General features: G+C 49.7%; 1 long non-coding RNA gene across 1 annotated transcript; it reads right to left on the bottom strand.

The window, feature by feature from the left end:
- Window positions 1-5,523: 5,523 nt before the first annotated feature.
- Window positions 5,524-20,148, bottom strand: LOC140455334 (uncharacterized). The gene is made up of 2 exons (XR_011952820.1): window positions 20,008-20,148; window positions 5,524-6,651 (listed from the first exon to the last, which is right to left on the bottom strand). It is a non-coding gene; the product is annotated as an uncharacterized lncRNA (long non-coding RNA).
- Window positions 20,149-22,131: the final 1,983 nt, after the last annotated feature.

Genomic DNA, 22,131 nt, shown 5'->3' on the forward strand with positions numbered 1-22,131 from the left:
GTATAGAAGTTGGGAGGTCATGTTGTGGCTCTACAGGACAGTGGTTAGGCCACTGTTGGAATATTGCATGCAATTCTGGTCTCCCTGCTATAGGAAAGATGTTGTGAAACTTGAAAGGGTTCAGAAAAGATTTATGAGGATGTTCGCAGAGTTGGATGGTATGAGCTATAAGGAGAGGCTGAACAGACTGGGGCTGTTTTCCCTGGAGCATTGGAGGCTGAGGGGTGACCTTATAGAGGTTTATACAATCATGAGGGGCATGGTTAGGATAAATAGACAAAGTCTTTTCCTCAGGATAAAGGGAGTCCACAACTAGAAGGCATAGGTTTAGGATGAGAGGGGAAAGATTTAAAAGGGACTTTAGGGGCAAATTTTCACACAGAGAGTGGTACGGTGTATGGAATGTGCTGCCGGAGGAAGTGGTGGAGGCTGGTACAATTACAACATTTAAAAGGCATCTGGATGGTATATGAACAGGAAGGGTTTAGAGGGATATGGGTCAAATGCTGGCATATAGGACTAGACTAGATTAGGATATCTGGTTGGCATGGACAAGTTGGGCATCCAGTATGGAGGAGGGAGGGCAGGTCCGAAGACCTCCTCATTGGTCTGCTCCTGGGCCTGGCCAAACTGGCCATAAACAGGTCCAGGCAGCGGGCCTTGGAGGGGGTTGTTAGGGTCGACTGCCTGCCCCTCTTTCGCAGTTACATTAGAGCCCGGGTGTCCCTTGAGAAAGAGCATGCAGTGTCCACCAACACCTGGGAGTTGTTCAGGGAGAGGTGGGTGCCGCAGGGAGTGGAGTGCATTATTTCCCTCTCCAATTCTATTTTGATTTAGTCCCTACCCTCCCCTTCAGTGTTTTGATCACACAGCATTGCCCTTTGATGTGAAGGGCAGTGCTTGTCACTGGCCACTCGGGTGTTTCCAATCTTCCTGGTGGTGGAAACTGAATAAAGATTCGTACACCTTGTGTCTCTCACTGTGTCTCACACCTGCACACACACACACCATGGGTGCTGGGGAATAAATAAGCACTGCACTGCAGTTAGGCGGTAGTGTGGGGCTAAAAAGAAACAAGAGAAAAAAAGGAAAGAAAAACAGGAGTGTCAGACATCTTGTTCAGTCTGAGAAAAAAAATCCTCAAGCATTTCTGCTTCAACAAAGTCATCATCAAGATATGAACATTTTCCCACACATCTGCTTTCTGGTCCATTGTCCTACTTTCAACCCAGGTTGCTTTGTTGGTTTAGTTACTTTAGTTAAATCAATTTCTTCAAATGGAAGAGAACCTTGATTGCTGATCAGTGTTTCATTGGTGCATCGTACAATCTAACTGTATATCCAATGTCTGAAGCAACAGCATCGAAACATTCTGACCCTCACACTTCATCCAAATCTATCAAATCTTCCTGCTCATCAAAGTGAATGTCAGAGCAACATTCCAATGTGAATCTCACTTGCCTCAGTGCAAAGTTTAATGATGTTGATTCCCCAGGGCTCAGGGACAGGCCCTGGCTGTTTGTGATTGATATGATTTAGACTTGAATGTAGGAGGACTGATCAGGAACTCCTCAGACAACAGGAAAATTGATGGTTGGTAAACAGTGATGTGGTTAGACTGAGAAGGGCCTGTTTCTATGCTGTAGACCTTTATGACTCTATGACGATGACCTTATGAAGATTATTTTTCTGCACCTCAAATTCAATACACTTCTGATTTTATCTTCTCTCTTCCATCAGAGCCACTAGAAAACTTCCCAACTTCAAAAACGACATCAAAGACTCAGAAATATCGATACTTCCTGATAATAGTTGGACCAATTTACATTAGATTCTGAACAGGGAACATAATAACCATTTTATATTTGCTGAATTGTATAAATGCTGTCTGCTTATCCCGAAACTACCCTTCACTGGACAATGCTAACCTTTCCAGAGCACAGTCTGACAGATCCAAACAAGCTGCTTCTGTTGAGATAGTAAAAGGATGATCCATAATGTCATGTTCCATTTCATTGCAGATACTCCTTGATCTCCTGCTCACTGGACAAAATGACTCCTCAGTATTGCCATTGAGATTTCAAACTGATGATAGTGATGAGTCTGTGACAGGACGTTGAACTGACTTAGATTAGATTCCTCACAGTCTGGAAACAGGCCCTTCGGTCCAACAAGTCCACACCAAACCTCCAAAGAGTAACCCACCCAGACCCATTTGCCATATTTATACCTGAATAATGCACTTAACACTGGTTAATTCACCCTGACCTGCACATCTTTGGACTGTGGGAGCGAGATAGAGCACCCAGAGGAAACCCACACAGACATGGGAGAATGTGCAAACTGCACAGACAGTCGCCTGAGGGTAGAATCGAACCTGGGAGCTGATTCTGTCGTTTCACTTCTGTAATTGACATATTCCTCCATTTGAGCTTCAGATTCAACACTTTCAGCCCCCTGCCTCAACAGAAAGATTGATTTCTTAATCACATTTAGAATGTCCACTGAATTAACTAATACCTCATCTGCATCAACCAAAATTTCTTTCAAAGATCTGACTGAATTTTTTATTACAATCCTGCTTGGACAATTTATTTAATGGTCCTGAAAGGAGGTTCCTCTGGGAGTCAGGTTGGCACCTCCATCAGTGTGAGCACATCCTGGCGTCACGCTTTTGTTTTCAGTAACAGTCTGACACAGTCCACTACCACTTGGCAAAGTGGGTCTTCACAAACTGCTACAGGGAGCAAAGCTGCCGCTCTCCTACCTGACACGTCCCACACTGAACAGTACGACTTCTTCCTGGGGCTGGGTCCATGTAAACTCCCTGTTTCTCCATGTCTGTGTTTCCTGTTTTCCTACACGACCTGTCAGAGGAACTTCATGTCCCCCTCCCAGTCTCCCCCGATGAGATCTGGGCAGCATCACTAGCTGATGAACAACTGTCCATTCCTTATCTGCAGGTCCGTGATGGGGCCTCCACTCCCTCATCAGAGTTCTGTTTCTGATACAGTAAAACTGTGGAACAGCTCCAGTTTCAGTGTGAGCTGTCTATGCTGACTGACTTCACTCTGGATCTGTTTCCTGAGCCTCCAATACCGGAAGACAATGATCCTGATTGTTAACTGGGGGCTTCAGCTCTGCAAACATCTGCATGTGGGCTCTGGGCGTGGTCTTTCTTTAGTCTCTACACACAATGGAACAATACTCAGATCCTGTTCTTGTAACTGATCTGTCCATGGAGCACCAACTGGCCTTACTGTGCTTCATAGGGGAGCTGTAACTTGCACTGCCAGTAAATCATTCCCCAGGAGTTATCTTCCTGTCAGATTAAAAACCCTTCATATCTCTCATTCACCCTCTGTACACCAACTCCACTCACAGCAGTCTCCACCTCTGGTCCCTTGGCTGTAGTTAAAGCTCCAATCAAATCATGGGGCCATTTCGTAATGACTCATTCTCATAGATCCCATGTGTTTCCCTCTCAGTACTGACCCTCTGACAGTGTAGCATTCCCTCAGCATTGACCTTCCAATGGTGTGGCACTCCCTTAGTACTGACCCTCTGACAGTGCAGCACTCCCTCAGCAATGACCCTCCGACAGTGCGGCACTCCCTCAGCACTGACCCTCCGACAGTGCGGCACTCCCTCAGCACTGACCCTCCTACAGTGCCCACTCCCTCAGCACTGACCCTCCGACAGTGCCCACTCCCTCAGCACTGACCCTCCGACAGTGCGGCACTCCCTCAGCACTGACCCTCTGACAGTGCGGCACTCCCTCAGCACTGACCCTCTGACAGTGCGGCACTCCCTCAGCACTGACCCTCTGACAGTGCGGCACTCCCTCAGCACTGACCCTCTGACAGTGCGGCACTCCCTCAGTACTGACCCTCTGACAGTGCGGCACTCCCTCAGCACTGACCCTCCGACAGTGCGGCACTCCCTCAGTACTGACCCACTGACAGTGCGGCACTCCCTCAGCATTGACCCACTCACAGTGCCTCACTCCCTCAGCACTGACCCACTGACAGTGCGGTACTCCCTCAGCATTGACCCTCCGACAGTACCCACTCCCTCAGTACTGACCTTCTGACAGTGCGGCACTCCCTCAGTACTGACCCACTGACAGTGCGGCACTCCCTCAGCACTGACCCTCCGTCAGTGCGGCACTCCCTCAGCACTGACCCTCCGACAGTGCGGCACTCCCTCAGCACTGACCCTCCGACAGTCCGGCACTCCCTCAGCACTGACCCTCCGACAGTGTGTCCCTCCCTCAGCACTGACCCTCCGACAGTGTGTCCCTCCCTCAGCACTGACCCTCTGACAGTGCCCACTCCCTCAGCACTGACCCTCCGACAGTGTGGCACTCCCTCAGCACTGACCCTCCGACAGTGCGGCACTCCCTCAGTACTGACCCACTGACAGTGCGGCACTCCCTCAGCACTGACCCACTCACAGTGCGGCACTCCCTCAGCACTGACCCACTGACAGTGCGGTACTCCCTCAGCACTGACCCACTGACAGTGCCCACTCCCTCAGTACTGACCCTCTGACAGTGCCCATTCCCTCAGTACTGACCCACTGACAGTGCGGTACTCCCTCAGCACTGACCCTCCGACAGTGCCCACTCCCTCAGTACTGACCCTCCGACAGTGCCCACTCCCTCAGTATTGACCCTCTGACAGTGCCCATTCCCTCTGTACTGACTCTCTGACAGTGCCCATTCCCTCAGTACTGACCCTCTGACAGTGCGGCACTCCCTCAGCACTGACCCTCCGACAGTGCGGCACTCCCTCAGCACTGACCCTCCGACAGTGCGGTACTCCCTCAGCACTGACCCTCCGACAGTGCGGCGCTCCCTCAGCACTGACCCTCCGACAGTGTGGCGCTCCCTCAGTACTGACCCTCCAACAGTGCGGCACTCCCTCAGCACTGACCCTCCGACAGGGCCCACTCCCTCAGCACTGACCCTCCGACAGTGCCCACTCCCTCAGCACTGACCCGACAGCGTGGCGCTCCTTCATTAATTAAGTATGTCGTATTGTGGTTTTTTAAAAAGCTGCACCGTAAACGAAAGGTTAAAGTGTAATTCTTCACCATGCACAAGATCGAAAAGAAACATGACTTTAGTCAAACGACTTTCCTGTGGCCTTCTCTGATTTCTCTTTGATGACTCCTTGCTGGCATTCAGAGACCAGGAGTAAGCATTGCTCCCTCACACGGGGTCGGGAGTCTGCTGTACATCTGAATACAACTCCAAATTGCTGAGCTGAAAACCTGCATTTGGAATGCTTCCTGGATTATTTTATTTGACCCTTGAATTTGAACCTCTGATCTCCTGCACAGTTCTCTGTCTCTCAACATTTCAGTTTACTCAGTTTCGGTCTCAAGTTGCTGTCTTTCAAGTCTTCCATGTTGAACTTTGTCCTTCGCAATTGTGATTATTTCATGAACCAAGAACCCTTTGATTTTCTCCAGATTATGAATTACTCAAGGAGAACAAAAGAGACTAAGAGAGACATCTCCTTGACCAGAATTTTATCATTTATAAGCTTTCCAGGTAAAAGCAAACTTCAGCTTCCTGAAAATAATATTTTCAAAAGTTAAACACTGATTTCCTTCTTGAACCGCTGTAGTCCGTGTGCTGTAGGGTAGACCCACAATGCCCTCAGGGAGAGAATTGTAGCCATTTGATCCAGTGAGTGTGATGGAACGGTGAAGTATTTCCCAGTCAGGATGGGGAGGGGCTTGGAGAGGGATTTGCAGGGGGTGGTATTCCCATGTATCTGTTGCCCTTGTCCTTCTAGATGGAAGTGGTTGTGGGTTTGGAAGGTGCTGTCTGAGGATCTTTGGTGAATTTCTGCAGTGTATCTTGTAGATAGTACACACTGCTGTTACTGAGCGTCGGTGGTGAAATCCAAGTTCTATATTTGCAGATGTGGAACTGACTAACTGCAAAACTGCTCCTGTACCTATCAAGATATTAATGCTTCTGGACACAGCCCCAGCCAGGTCTTTCCCTCAAGTCTTGCAAATTCCATCCACATTTTCGCCAAATTGCACTCCTTTATTATTGACTTTATTCATGTTCAGATGTGCTCTCTCATCCTGAGGTGTCTTTCAATACTAAAACTTACATATTCCTACACTGAGTTCCTCAAACACTGTGCCTTGTCCCAAGCTGGTGCCTTGATCTAGCCCCGGTGCTGTACAAAGTGGTGTTCCTCCTGTTCCCAGGCACAGAGCTACAATCTTGTTACTATGCAGATTATCATCATTTACAGCCAGGGCCTGTTCCCAAGTGGAATATCCACCCTCTGTAGACCTGCTCCCACCCAAAATCCTGCTCCTCCAATGTTCCTTGTTATCAGTCTCTTCCAGACATTGCTTGCACATCCAAATGCTGGCTAAACTATACACCCATGTGCATTCAGACCGAGGCTTCCCAAACTCCCATCCAGATGCTTCCCCAGTTGGCTGTTCCTGTTCCCATCCGGCTGTAGCTGGGAATCTGTCATGTGGCTGTCAGTTTCTGTTGGATCTGTTTGTAGTTGGAAAGCTCGTGCTGGGAGACTGAAGGCTGCAGTGTGGCCAAGGCTTTCTTAAAGTCATCAGGCAGCAGGACAAGCTCCGAGGTCTCAGTGTCCACTCCTGGCAGGGTATGGGGAAGAAATCATTGCAGCCATGTATATATATACACACACACACACACACACACACAGAGCCCACTCACCCCCAATATCTACCTCCGAGAGTACAGTCAGTGTGGCACTTTGGGAAATCGACACACTGCTGGAATGCAGGAAAACATGCGCCCAATATATGCACAGCAGGATCCCACAAACAGTAAGGTTAGGCCACTGTTAGGCCATTGTTGCGTGCAATTCTGGTCTCCTTCCTATCGGAAAGATGTTGCCAAAATTGAGAATGTTCAGAAAAGATTTACAAGAATGTTGCCAGGGTAGGAGGACTTGAGCTATAGGGAGAGGCTGAACAGGCTGGGGCTGTTTTCCCTGGAGTGTCGGAGGCTGAGGGGTGACCTTATAAAGGTTTACAAAATCATGAGGGGCATGGATAGGATAAATAGACAAAGTCTTTTCTCTGGGGTCAGGGAGTCCAGAACTAGAGGTGAAAATGTGTTGCTGCCTTCCTGAAGAATGGCTGATGCCCGAAACATCGATTCTCCTGCTCCTTGGATGCTGCCTGACCTGCTGCGCTCTTCCAGCAACACATTTTCAGCTCTGATCTCCAGCATCTGCAGTCCTCACTTTCTCCTCCAGAACTAGAGGGCATAGGTTTAGGGTGAGAGGGGAAAGATATAAAAGAGACCTAAGGGGCAACTTTTTCACACAGAGGGTGGTGCGTGTATGGAATGAGCTGCCAGAGGATGTGGTGGAGGCTGGTACAACTGCAACATTTAAGAGGCATTTGGATGGGTATATGAATAGGAAGGGTTTGGAGGGATATGGGCCGGGTGCTGGCAGGTGGGACTAGATTGGGTTGGGATATCTGGTTGGGTCGAAGGGTGTGTTTCCATGCTGTACATCTCGATGACTCTAACGGAAATGACGGATATTTCTTTTTGAAAAGGTTTCACTGGTTGATACCAGAAGCCTTTACCTCTAGAGCGCAGGGCAGCACCCCCTCACTATACCACTGGGAGTCTCAGTCTGCTGTTTGGAAGGAGATTATCCCCCTCCCCCTTCTGCCCCTGAACACAATGTGTTCTTCACTCCACTTCAGCCATTGCACACTTGCTCCTGGAACACCGGATCACCTCCCCATATTCCTGGGTCACAGCCAGGTTATATTACTCCTGGCTCAGTGAAACTGCCTCAATGGCCTGTCCTGGCCTTGAGCAGCAGATCCAACAGACTGCATGGCCTCCTCCTGGACCTGAGAAGCAGCTCAATGGGGGGTACTGACCTACTCCTATGTCTCTAAAATGATATCGGTGAGTGTATCCTGTATCCTCTTTGACAATAGGTCAGGTCCCAGAGGACGGGAGAATAGCCAGTGCTGTCCCATTGTTTAAGAAGGGTAGCATTGATCATCCAGGGAATTACAGGGTAGCAGGGATCATCCAGGGAATTATAGGGTAGCAGGGATCATCCAGGGAATTACAGGGTAGCAGGGATCATCCAGGGAATTATAGGGTAGCAGGGATCATCCAGGGAATTACAGGGTAGCAGGGATCATCCAGGGAATTAAAGGCCTATGAGCCTTGCAGTCTCCCTACCTCAGTGGTAGGGAAATCACTGAAAAAGATTCTCAGGGACAAGATCTACATGTGTTTCGAAGCACATGGTTGTATTAGCAATAGACAGCATGGTGTTTTGCGGGGGAGGTTGAACCTCACTAACTTAATTGAGGTTTTTGAGGAGGTGACAAAGATGGTTGATGAGGGAAAAGCAGCTGATGTTGTCCACATGGATTTCAGTCAAGCTTTTGACAAGGTCCCTCATGGCAGACTGGTACAAAAGGTGAAGTCACATGGTATCAGGGGTGAGCTGGAGACAGAACTGGCTTAGTCACAGGAGATAGAGGGTAGGGGTGGAAGGGCTGTGACTCACAGGGATCACTGCTGGGACCTCTGCTGGAAATGATTTAGAGGAAAACGTGGTGGTCTAATTAGTGAGGTTGTGGAGTTGCAGATAGTGAGGAGAATTGTTAGGGGATACAGCAGGATATAGATCAGTTGGAGGCATGGGCAAAAAAATGGCAGGTGGTGTTTAATCCGGACAAATGTGGGGTGATGCATTTTGGAAGGTCAAGTACAGGTGGAAATTATACAGTGAACGGCAGAACCCTTAGGTCTGTTGGTATGTAGAGGGATCTGGGTGTGCAGGTCCACAGGCCACTGAAGGTGGTAATGCAGCTAGATAAGGGAGTAACAAAAGGCTTATGGCATGCTTACCTTCATTGGAAAGGGGCAGTGAGTCTAAGGGTAGACAAGTTATGCTGCAGCTTTATAGATCTTCAGTTAGGCTGTTTTCACTGGAGTGCAGGAGGTTGTGGGAGGACCTGATAGGAGTTTATATGATTGTGAATGGCATAGATACAGTGGAAAGTATGAGGCTTTTTCCCAGGGTGGAAGGGTCAGTTACTAGGGGACACAGGTTCAAAGTGCGAGGGGGTGGGGAAGCTTAAAAGAGATGTGCGAGGCAGGTTTTCCACACAGAGGGTGGTGAGTGCCTGGACGTGCTGCCAGAGAAGGGGATGGAAACAGACACAACAGCAGCACTCAAGGAACACTTGGACAAATACATGAACAAGGAGGGAATAGGGAATATGGATCCTGTAAGCAAAGAGAGTTTTAGTATGGAAGACAAAAACGGTATCGGCATACTCTTAGAAGGTAGAAGGGCCTGTTCGTGTGCTGTATTGTTGCTCAACATGGGCCCACTTCAGGATAAAAGAGGGAACTTGAGGGAAGAGGATGTGGGTGCGATCCTAAAGGAGTACTTTAGGATCACACAGGGATGTGTGAGGTGGTGCACTTTGGGAGATCAAATGTTTAGGAAATGTATTTAGTTAATGGTAGGACCCTGAACAGCATTGATGTACAGAGGGATCTTGGGGTTGCAGTCCCTAGCTCCCTGAAAGTGGTCACGCAGGTAGACAGGGTGATAAAGGAAGTGTTCGGCATGCTTGCCTTTATTGGTCAGGGAACTGAGGACATGTTGCAGCTTGATAAGACTTTGGTTAGGCCACACTTAGAATACTGCATTCAATTCTAGTCACTACATTATAGGAAGGATGTGGAGGCTTTGGAGAGGGTACATAAGAGGTTTACAGAATGCTGCCTGAATTAGAGAGCTCAAAACACTCAAGGTTATTTTCTTAGAGCAGCGGAGACCGAGGGGAGACTTTACAGAAGCCAATAAAATTAATAGATGCATGGATAGGATTAAAGGTCAGAATCTTTTCCCCAGTCTAAAACTGGAGGGGCACGCATTTAAGGTGAGAGGGAAAGTTCAAAGGAGATGTGAGGGGGCAAGTTTTTTTAAAAGAGTGATAGGAGTGTGGAACACACTGCCAGGGGTGGTGGTGGAGGCAGGTACAATAGGGGCATTTAAGATAAACACATGAAAATGCAAGGAATGGAGAGATATGGATGGACCAAGGGCAGGCAGAAGGGATTAGTTTGATTTGGTGTCAGGTTCAGCACAACATCGTGGGCTACAGGGCCCACTGCCATTCTGTACTATGCTGTGTTCCCTTTAGAATGAAATGTAGGAGCATCAAGCCCAGAGAACCCTGGATGGTCAGGAATATTCAGGACTGGATAAACAGGAAAAAGACAGGCTTTTAACAAAGGAAGCAAAACTATGGAGGCTCCAGAGGAGTACAGAAGGTGCAGAGAGAAGGAGGAGAGCAAAGAGGGGGCATGAGAACACTGGTGAGCAAGGTTAGGGAGCATTCCAAAATATTCAATATCAACGAAGAGGATAACCAGGGAAGAGATAGGTCCTATTAGGGACCAAGAGGGTATTCGGTGCATGGAGCCAGAGGCCACCGGTACAATTTTAAACAAGTGTTTCACACCTGGCTTTACTCAGGAGGAGGAGGGGCAGAGCGTAGGTACAGAATCCGAGAAGGGGACAGAGGATCTTGAGCAGTCTAATACTGGGAGTGAAAAGGCTTTTGGGGTTTTGGCAGGTTAAAAATGGACAAATCCCCAGATCTGGAGCAGGTGTAACCCAGGCTGCTGTAGGTGGTGAGGGAGGAAATTATCCAAATGTTCAATTCCTCTCTGGGCACAGAGAAGCTGTCAGAGGACTGGAGGACAGCTAATGTGGTTCCCCTTTACAAGGAGAGTGGGAGAGAAACCAGGGGATTACAGGGCAATGGGTCTCACATCAGTGGGAGGGAAATTACTGGAGAGAATTCTGAAGGAGAGCATTAATCTCCACTTGGAGAGGCAAGGTTTGCTCAGGGATAGTCAGCACGGCTTTGTCAGAGGGAGGTCATGCTGAACAAATCTGGTGGAATGTTTCAAGGTGGTTACCAGGTGTGTAGATGTGGATAGCGCAGTTAATCTGGATTTTAGCACGGCCTTTAACAAGGCCCCACAGGGAAACTGATACAGAAGGTAAAAGCTGATGGGATTCAGCGTAACTTGGCAAATTCGAACCAGAATTAGCTCCAAGACAGGAGACAGAGGGGGGTGGTAGAAGGCTGTTTGTGTGATTAGAGCCCAGTGTGCAGTGGTGGCCCACAGGGATCTGTGCTGGGTTTATTTGTTATTCATTGATGGGATGCATAGGATAGGGAAGGAAACTGCAGGGACAGACACTCTTCAAATCTGGAGCTTATTCAAGGAACAGCTACTGCAGGTCCTTGATAAGTATACACCTATGAGGCAGGGAGGTCATTGTCAAGAGAGGGGGCCTTGGTTTCCTCAGGAAGATGAAGCTCTTGTCAAGAGGAAGGCTGATGTGAGGATGAGGCATGAAGGCTCAGTTAGGGGGATTGAGAGTTATAAGTTAGCCAGAAAAGACCTAAAGAGAGGGCTAAGAAGAGCCAGGAGGGGACATGAGACATTGTTGGTCAAGGAAAACCCTAAGGCCTTCTATAGGTATATCAGGAATAAAAGAATCACTAGAGTAAGATTAGGGTCAATCAAAGACAGTAGTGGAAAGTTGTGCTTGGAATCAGAGGACATAGAGGAAGCGCTTAAAGAATACTTTTTGTCAGTATTCACATTGCAAAAGGGCAATGTTAGTGAGAATATGGAGATACAAGATGAGATGGGATTGAGGTTGACAAAGAAGAAGTCTTAGCAATTTTGGAAGATCTGAAAATAGATAAGACCCCTGGGCCGGATGGGATTTTTCCTTGGATTCTCTGGGAAGCTAGGGAGGAGATTGCAGACCCTTTGGATTTGATCTTTATGTCGTCATTGTCTACAGGAATAGTGCCAGAAGACTGGAGGATAGCAAATGTTGTTTCCTTGTTCAAGAAGGGGAGTAGAGACAATTCTGGTAATTATAGGCCAGTGAGCCTTACTTCAGTTGTAGGTAATTAGAAAAGGTTATAAGAGATAGGATTTATAATCATCTGGAAAGGAATAAGTTGATTAGGGGCAGTCAACGTGGTTTTGTGAAGCGTAGGTCATGTCTCTCAAATCTTATGGAGTTCTTTGAGATGGTGACAAACAGGTGGATGAGGGTAAAGTGGTTGATGTGCTGTATATGGATTTCAGTAAGGTGTTTGATAAGATTCCCTACGGTAAGCTATTGCACAAAATACGGAGTTTCGGGACTGAAGGTAATTTAGCGGTTTGGATCAGAAATTGGCTAGCTGAAAGAAGACAGAGGGTGGTGGTTGATGGGAGATGTTCATCTTGGAGCTCAGTTACCAGTGGTTTACTGCAAGGATCTGTTTTGGGGCTACTGTTGTTTGTCATTTTTATAAATGATCTGGAGTTGGGTAGAAGGATGGGTTAGTAAATTTGCAGATGACACTAAGGTAGGCAAAGTGGTGGATAGTGCTGAAGGATGTTGTGGGTTACAGAGGGACATAGAGAAGCTGCAGAGCTGAGTTGAGAAAGTGGCAAGTGGAGTTTAATGTGGAAAAGTGTGAGATAGTTCACTTGGGAAGAAGTAACAGAAATGCAGAGTACTGGGCTAATGGTAAAATTCTTGGTCGTGTAGATGAACAGAGAGATCTCGGTATCCTGGTACACAGATCCCTGAAAGTTGCCACCCAGGTTGAAAGGGTTGTTCAGAAAGCATGTGGGGTGTTGGTGTTTATTGGTAGGGGGATTGAGTTTCAGAGCCAAGAGGTCATTCTTCATCTGGACAAGACGCTGGTCAGGCCGCACCTGGAGTATTGTCTGCAGTTCTAGTCATTGCACATTATCGGAAGGATGTGGAAGCTTTGGAAAGGGTTCAGAGGAGATTTACCAGGATGTTGCCTGGTTCGGAGGGAAGGTCTTAGAGGAAAGGCTGAGGGACTTGAGGCTGTTTTTGTTGGAGAGAAGAAGGTTGAGAGGTGACTTAATTGAGACGTGTAAGATAATCAGAGGGTTAGATAGTGAGAGCCTTTTTCCTCAGATGGTGATGGTTAGCACAAGGGGACATAGCTTTAAATTGAGGGGTGATAGATATAGGACTGATAGTGGGGGTAGTTTCTTTACTCAGAGAGTAGTAGGGGTGAGGAATGGCCTGCCTGCAACAGTAGCAAACTCGCCGACAGCAAGAAGATTTAAATGGGCATTGGACATACATATGGATAATGATTGAGCAACGTAGGTTAGATGGACATCAGATTATTTTCAGAGCTCGGTGCAACATTGAGGGCCAAAGGGCCTGTACTGCGCTGTAACGTTCGATGTCAGCATCAGTAGGTAAGGAAAGCAGATTTGTGTCCCGAAAGGACATTCATAAATCAGATGAGATTTTCTGACAATCAGCAATGGTGTCATGGTCATCAGGAGACTCTTGATTCCAGACTTTTATTGAATTCAAATTCCAGCAACTGCCCTGGTGGGATTCCAAGGCAGGTTTCTTAATAGTCGAGCGATAATACAAAGGCCATCGTATACTCCCTTGTCCATTATTGTACTTGAAGGAAAGATGATACTGTCCCAGTCAGGATGGGGAGGGGCTTGGAGGGGAACTTGCAGGGGGTGGTGTTCCTGCTGCCCTTGTCCTTCTAGATGGAAGTGACCTTGGGTTTGGAAGGTGCTGTCTGAGGATCTTTGGTGAATTTCTGCAGTGCATCTTGTAGACAGTACACACTGCTGCTACTGAGCGTCGGTGGGGGAGGGAGGGGGTGTTTGTGGATGTGGTGCCAATCAAGCGGCTGCTTTCTCCTGGATGGTGTTGAGCTTCTTGAGTGTTGTTGGAGCTTCCCCCATCCAGGGCAAGTGGGGAGTATTCCCTCACACTCCTGACTTGTATCTTGTAGATGGTGGACAGGCTTTGGGGAGTCAGGAGGGGAGTTACTCACCACAGCATTCCCAGCCTCTGACCTGCTCTTGGAGCCGCTGTGTTTATGTGGTGAGTCCAGTTCAGTTTCTGGTCAATGGTAACCCCCAGGATATTGATAGTGGGGGATTCCGTGATGGTGACACCAGTGAATGTCAAGGATCAATGGTTGGATTGTTCGTTACTGGAGACCGTCATAGCCTGGCATTTGTGTGTGCGAATGTTACTTGTCATTTGTCAGCCCAAGCCTGGAGATTGTCCAGATCTTGTTGCATTTGGACTTGGACTTGGACTGCTGCAATATCTGAGGATGGTACTAAACACTGTAATCATCAGTAAACATCCCCACCTCTGACCTTATGACAGAGGGAAGGTGATTGATGAAGCAGCTGAAGATGGTTGGCCCTAGGACCCTCCCCTGAGGGACTCCTGCAGAGGTGTCCTGGAGCTGAGATGACTGACCCTCCAACAACCACAACCATCTTCCTCTGGGCCAGGTGTGACTCTAACCAGCGGAGAGTTTGCTCCCGATGCCCATTGATTCCAGTTTTGCCCGGGCTCCGTGATGCCACACTCGGTCGAATGCAGCCTTGATATCAAGAGCTGTCCCTCTCCCCTCCCCTCTGGAATCCAGCTCTTTTGTCCATGTTTGACCCAAGGCTGGAATGAGGTCAGGAGCTGGGTGACCCTGGGGGAACCCAAACTGGGCGTCACTGAGCAGGTTATTGCTGAGTGGGTGCTGCTTGATAGCTCTGTTCCTGACCCCTTCCATCACGTTACTGAGGATCGAGGGGAGACTGATGGGGGGGGTAATTGGCCGGGTTGGATCTGTCCTGCTTTTTATATACAGGACATACCTGGGCAATGTTCCACATTGTCGGGTAGATGCCAGTGTTGTAACTGTACTGGAACAACTTGGCTGGGGGAGAGCAAGTTCTGGAGCACACGTCTTCAGTCCTATTGCTGGTAAACAGATTATGGAACGATGTAGAGGCAATAGGGTAGTGGTGATGGGAGATTTTCCCAACACTGACTGGGATACACTTAGCGTCAGAGGTCTGGATGGAGTAGAGTTTGTTAGAAGCGTCCAGGAGAGTTTTCTAGAACAGTGTGTCAATAGTCCGACGAGGGAAGGGGCCATATTGGACCTGGTACTGGGGAACGAGCCAGACCAGGTGGGAGAAGTTGCAGTGGGGGATTTCTTTAGGAACAGTGACCACAATTCTGTACGTTTTGGAATACTCGTAGATAAAGAAGAGAGTGGTCCTGAGGGAAGAGTACTAAACTGGGCCAAGGCTAATTATATCAAAATTAGGCAGGACTTGGGAAATGTGGTTTGGACACAGCTATTTGAAGGGAAGTCCATATTTGAGATGCGGGAGGCTTTCAAAGATAGGTTAAAGATAGTGCAGGATAGGTATGTCCCGTTGAAGGCAAAGGATAGGAAGGGCAAGATTCATGAACCGTGGATGACAGGAGGAATTGATGGACTAGCCAAGAGGAAAAGGGAAGCGTACATAAGGTCCAGGCAGCTAAGAACAGAACGGGCCCTGGAGGAATATCGGAAGAGTAGGACAAGTCTTAAACGAGGAATCAAGCGGGATAAAAGGGGTCTTGAAATAGCTTTAGTGAGAAGAATTAAGGAGAATCCCAAAGCATTTTATTCTTATACAAGAAGCAAGTGGGTAACTAGAGAAAGGATTGGTCCACTAAAGGATAATGAAGGAAGGCTGTGTGTCGAACCTGAGAGAATGGGTGAGATTCTGAATGATTACTTGGCATCAGTGTTCACTGAGGAGAGGGACATGATGAATGTTGAGATTAGAGATATAAGTTTGATTAGTCTGGATCACGTTGACATAAGTAGGGAAGAGGTGTTGGGTAGGCTAGAGGTTATTAAGGTGGACAAATCCCCAGGACCGGATGGGATCTATCCCAGGAGGTGAGAGAGGAAATAGCTGGGGCCTTGACAGATATCTTTGTGACATCCTTAAACACAGATGAGGTGCCGGAGGACTGGAAGGTTGCTCATGTTGTCCCCCTGTACAAGAAGGGTAGTAGGGATATTCCGGGTAACTACAGACCGGTGAGCCTGATGTCGGTGGTGGGAAGTTGCTGGAGAAGGTACTGAGGGATAGGATCTATTTATATTTGGAAAAGAATGGGCTTATCAGTGATAGGCAACATGGTTTTGTGTGGGGGAGATCGTGCCTTAATAGAGTTCTTCGAGGAAGTGACCAAGTTGATAGATGAAGGAAGGGCTGTTGATGTCATGTACGTGGACTTTAGTAAGGCATTTGAGAAAGACTAATGGAGAAAGTGAAGTCACATGGTGTGCAGGGTGTTCTAGCTCGGTGGATAAGGAACAGGAGACAGAGAGTAGTAGTTGAAGGGAATGTCTCAAAATGGAGAAAGGTGACCAGTGGTGTTCCACAGGGGTCAGTATTGGGGCCACTGTTGTTTGTAATATACATAAATGATCTGGAAGAGGGCACTGTTGGTATGATCAGCAAGTTTGCAGATGACACGAAGATTGGTGGAGTAGCAGAAAGCATAAGGGACTGTCAGAGAGTACAGGAGAATATACACAGACTGGAGAGTCGGGCAGAAAAGTGGCAGATGGAGTTCAATCCAGACAAATGAGAGGTGATGCATTTAGGTAAGTCTAAGTCTACAGCGAATTATACAATGAATGGAAGAGCCTTTGGAAAAGTTGATGGGCAGAGAGATTTGGAAGTACAGGTCCATTGTACCCTGAAGGTTACTGCACAGGTGGATAGAGTGGTCAAGAAGGCCTTCACTGGACGGGGTATTGAGTATAAGAGCTGGCAGGTCATGTTAAAATTGTACAAGACATTGGTTTGGCCGCATTTAGAATATTGTGTACAGTTCTGGGTGCCACATTACCAAAAGGATGTGGACGCTTTGGAGAGGGTGCAGAGAAGGTTTACGAGGATGTTGCCTGGTATGAAGGTGCTAGCTATGAAGAGAGGTTGAGTAGGTTAGGTTTGTTTTCACTAGAAAAAAGGAGATTGAGGGGGGACCTGATTGAGGTTTACAAAATCATGAAGGGTATAGACAGGGTGGATAGAGACAAGCTGTTTCCCAGGGTGAAGGATTCAATAACGAGAGGTCACGCTTTCAAGGTGAGAAGTGCAAAGTTTAAGGGGGATACACGCGGCAAGTACTTCACACAGAGGGTGGTGGGTGTCTGGAACGCGTTGCCAGCAGAGGTGGTAGAGGCAGGCACGGTAGATTCATTTAAGATGCATTAGGACAGATGCATGAGAAGGTGGGGAGCAGAGGGATACTGATGGTTAGGAATTGGGCAACAGGTTTAGACAGTGGATTTGGATTGGCTCAGGCTTGGAGGGCTGAAGGGCCTGTTCCTGGGCTGTAAATTCTCTTTGTTCTTTGAATGTTGTCAGGGCCCATTGCCTTTACAGTATCCAGCGTCTCCAACCGTTTCTTAATATCACGTGGAGTGACCCGAATTGGCTGGAGCCTGGTATGTGTGACCCTGGGGACCACTGGAGGGGGCTGAGATGGATCATACACTCGGCACTTCAGACTGAAGATTCCTGTGAAAGTTTCAGCTTTCTCCTTTCCCCTGATGTGCTGGGCTCCTCCATCATTGAGGAGGGGGGGAGATTTGTGGAGCCTCCTCCCCCAGTGAGTTGTTTAACTGCCCACCCCCATTCACACCTGGATGTGGCAGGACTGCAGACCTTAGATTGGGGATGTTGGTTGTGGGATCCCTTAGCTCTGTCTACCACTTGCAGCTTATGCTGTTTGGCAAGTCATCCTGTTTGGTATCTTCACCAGACTGGCACCTCATCGTCAGGTCAGCCTGATGCTGCTCCCAGCATCTTCCCCCCCCTTCCCCCCCCCCCCCCCATTGACTTGAGGTGTATAAGATTGTGAGGGGTATGGACAGGGTAAATGGAAAGCAGCTGTACCCTTTAGTTGAAGGGCCATACTTTTAACCTGAAAGACAGGAGATTTCGAGGGGATTGGAGGAAAACTGCTTTCACCCAGAGTCATGCACACCTGGAATACACTGCCTGGGCTGGAAACCTCACAACCTTTAAAAAGGACGGGGATGAACACTTCACGTGTCATAACATTCAGGGCTTTGGGATCTAGTGCTGGAAAGCTGATTAATGCAGATAGATTGCAAAGACTGGATGGGCCAAAGGGCCTCTTGTCTGCTGCATGACTAATCCCTAGAGGCTGATCATCTACATTCCACATCTAGAGGCTGATCATCTACATCTATGTAAGGAAGTGCCTTAAGGTCACCTTCCCAAGATTCTATAGACCGTGGAATAGTTCTGGAATGTTGGAGGATCTCATATGTTGTCCAATTTTGTAAAAAGGGAGGCAGAGAGAAAACTGGGAATTACAGCCAAGTGAGTCTGACCTCAGCGGTGGAAAAATGCGATAGTCTATTATGTAAGATATAACAGCTCAGCCCTTGGAAAACCTTTGTGACAAAAAGACAAGGTTTTTGACAATGTCCCATTTGAGAGATCAATGTGTGATATTAAATCCCATGGGATTAGGGGGCAGTGTACTGACATGGATAGTGACCTGGTTAGCAGACAGGAAACAAAGAGTAGGAATAAATGGGTCTGGTTCCAAGCAGCAGGCAGGGATCAGTGGGGTACAGCAGGATCAGTGGGGTACAGCAGGGATCGATGCTTGGACCCTGCTATCCACAATATACATGAATGATGTTGGTGGGGAACTAAATGTAATCTCTGCAGGTTTACAGACAGCACAAAGCTGGGTGGGAGAGTGACCTGTGAGGAACATGCAGAGATATCTCAGTGGGATTTGGACAGGCTGAGGGAGTGGGGAAATACATGGGAGATGCAGGATAATGTGGATAAATGTGAGGGGTTGGGGGGGGGGGGGGGGGGGAGGGTCAGGAAGGCAGATGATGATCTGAATGGGGACAGATTGGGAAAGGGGCAGGGGCAATGGCACCTGGGTGTCCTTGTACCCCAGTCTCTGAAAGTAAGCGTGCAGGTACAGCAGGCAGTGAGGAAGGGAAATGGGATGTGGGCCTTTATAGGGAGAGGATTCGAGTCCAGGAGCAGGGAGGTCTTGCTGCAATTATACAGGGCCTTGGAGGTCTCCCCTGTCCAAACCTGGAGTATTGTGGACAGGTTTGGTCTCCTTATCTGAGGAAGGATGTTCTGATGATGGAGGGAGGGCAGCAAAGGGTTACCAGACTGATTCCTGGGAGGGCAGGGCTGATGGATGGAGAGAGACTGGATCAGTTAGGATTATATTCACTGGAGTTTAGAACATAGAACATTACAGTGTAGGAGTTCAGGAGATTGAGGGGTGAATCTCATAAAAACCTGTCAGATTGGTATGACAGGTCGGCGCAACATCGAGGGCCAAAGGGCCTGTCCTGCGCTGGAATGTTCTATGTTCTTAAATCTGTAAAAAGGCCTGTCCAAACAGGACACCCCAGGGTAAACACAGGAAGGATATTCCTGATGACCAGGAAGTCCAGAACCAGGGGCACAGTCTAAGGAAATGGGGCGAGCCAATTAGGAGGGAGAGCAATGGGAATGTCTTTACCCAGAGTGTGGGGGAGGGGAGGCGGGGGGGGCTGTGGAATTCTCTGATCCAGAATGTGGTTGAGCCCATAACATTGAATGCTTTCAGGAAGGAGTTATATTTTGTGTTTTGGCTAAAGAGATCAAAGGTTAGGCGGAGAAAGCAGGAACAGGGGACTACATTGGACAGCAGTGATATGGTCACATGGAGTGTTGCCACAGACTCGAAGAACTGGACAGTCGATCCATATTCCTGTTTTGGTTCACCCAGCATCTCAGCCAGGCCCACAGGGGCCAACTGGACCTCCCAGTCACCACCCACTTCAATTCCCCAACCATTCCATTTCAGACATGGGAAATGGGGTGATGGGATGGTGAGATGAGGGTGTGGTGGTTGGGGTTGGGGAGAATGGGGTGGTGGGGGGTGCGTATGGTGTGGGGGGCAATGGGTAGAGAGGGCAATGGGGTGCGGGGGGGGTTGGATTGAGACAAACCTTGCTGGATGTGGCTGATCTTGCGTTTGAGGGCTGCCATCATGGCGTCAGAGCAGAGGGAGTATAGGTCAGCACCAGTCAGATAGGCTGGGCACTGTTCCACCACATGCTTCAGGCTCACACTGGGGTGTAACGTGAACCTGCCAAGGGAAAACAGTGGGCTCAGCAAAGCACAGATATCCACACAAACACTACCTGCTTCCAACCCTCTCCTTTCTAAACTCACCGCCTGGTGCCTGTGCTTGCCCTCTAACCCCTGGGCATGACCTCCAACCCCACCTCCCAGGGTAGCCTTCCAACTCACTTTCCCTATTATTTACTATCTATGCTCCTTTTAACTCTGTGATCTGCCGGTATTGCTTGCACGACAAATGCCTCGGTGTGACAATAAATTCAATTCAAGTCAATTCCCGAAGTGAGCGACCCATCCCCTCCCGCCTCGCTGCCCCTCCCCCTCACCCACACAGCACACCCCCTCTCCCAGTCACACTTATCCCCATCACTGCACTACCCACCCCCATCACCCACAGAGCACACCCCCTCTCCCAGTCACACTCACCCCTTCACTGCACCACACCCTCCCCCCATCCACACAGCACACACCCACTCTCCCAGTCACACCCACCCCCATCACTGCACTCCCCCCCCCACCTCACCCACACAGCACACCCCTCTCCCAGTCATACCCACCCCCATCACTGCACCATCCCCTCCCCCCCCACCTCACCCACACAGCACACCCCCTCTCCCAGTCACACCCACCCCCATCACTGCACTCCCCCCCCCGCACCTCACCCACACAGCACACCCCCTCTCCCAGTCACACCCACCCCCATCACCCACATAGCACACCCCCTCTCCAGTCACACCCACCCCCATCACTGCACTCCCCCCCCACCTCACCCACACAGCACACCCCCTCTCCCAGTCACACCCACCCCCATCATTGCACCACCCCCTCCCCCCCACCCACACAGCACACCCCCTCTCCCAGTCACACCCACCCCCATCACTGCACCATCCCCTCTCCCCCCCACCACACAGCACACCCCCTCTCCCAGTCATACCCACCCCATCACTGCACTCCCCCCCCCACCCACACAGCACACCCCCTCTCCCAGTCATACCCACCCCATCACTGCACTCCCCCCCCCCACCCACACAGCACACCCCCTCTCCCAGTCACACCCACCCCTACACCCACACAGCACACCCCCTCTCCCAGTCACACCCACCCCCATCACTGCACTCCCCCCCCCCACCTCACCCACACAGCACACCCCCTCTCCAGTCACACCCACCCCTATCACTGCACCACCCCTTTTCCCCCACCCCACACAGCACACCCCCTCTCCCAGTCACACCCACCCCCATCACTGCACTCCCCTCCCCTCACCCACACAGCACACCCCCTCTCCCAGTCACACCCACCCCCATCACTGCACTCCCCTCCCCTCACCCACACAGCACACCCCCTCTCCCAGTCATACCCACCCCCATCACTGCACCACCCCCTCTCCCCCACCCACACAGCACACCCCCTCTCCAGTCACACCCACCCCATCACTGCACCACCCTCCCCTCACCCACACAGCACACCCCCTCTCCAGTCATACCCACCCCCATCACTGCACCACCCCCTCTCCCCCCACCCACACAGCACACCCCCTCTCCCAGTCACACCCACCCCCATCACTGCACCATCCCCCTCCCCTCACCCACATAGCACACCCCCTCTCCCAGTCACACCCACCCCATCATTGCACCACCCCCCCCCCACCTCACCCACACAGCACACCCCCTCTCCCAGTCATACCCAACCCGCATCACTGCACCATCCCCTCCCCCCCCACCCACACAGCACACCCCTCTCCCAGTCACACCCACCCCCATCACTGCACCACCCTCCCCTCACCCACACAGCACACCCCCTCTCCCAGTCACACCCACCCCATCACTGCACCATCCCCCCTCCCCCCACCCACACAGCACACCCCCTCTCCCAGTCATACCCACCCCCATCACTGCACCATCCCCTCCCCCCCCCACCCACACAGCACACCCCCTCTCCCAGTCATACCACCCCCATCACTGCACCACCCCCTCCCCCCCACCTCACCCACA

Source organism: Chiloscyllium punctatum, chromosome 3, assembly GCF_047496795.1.
Source record: "Chiloscyllium punctatum isolate Juve2018m chromosome 3, sChiPun1.3, whole genome shotgun sequence".
In the NCBI taxonomy this organism is placed as follows: domain Eukaryota; kingdom Metazoa; phylum Chordata; class Chondrichthyes; order Orectolobiformes; family Hemiscylliidae; genus Chiloscyllium; species Chiloscyllium punctatum.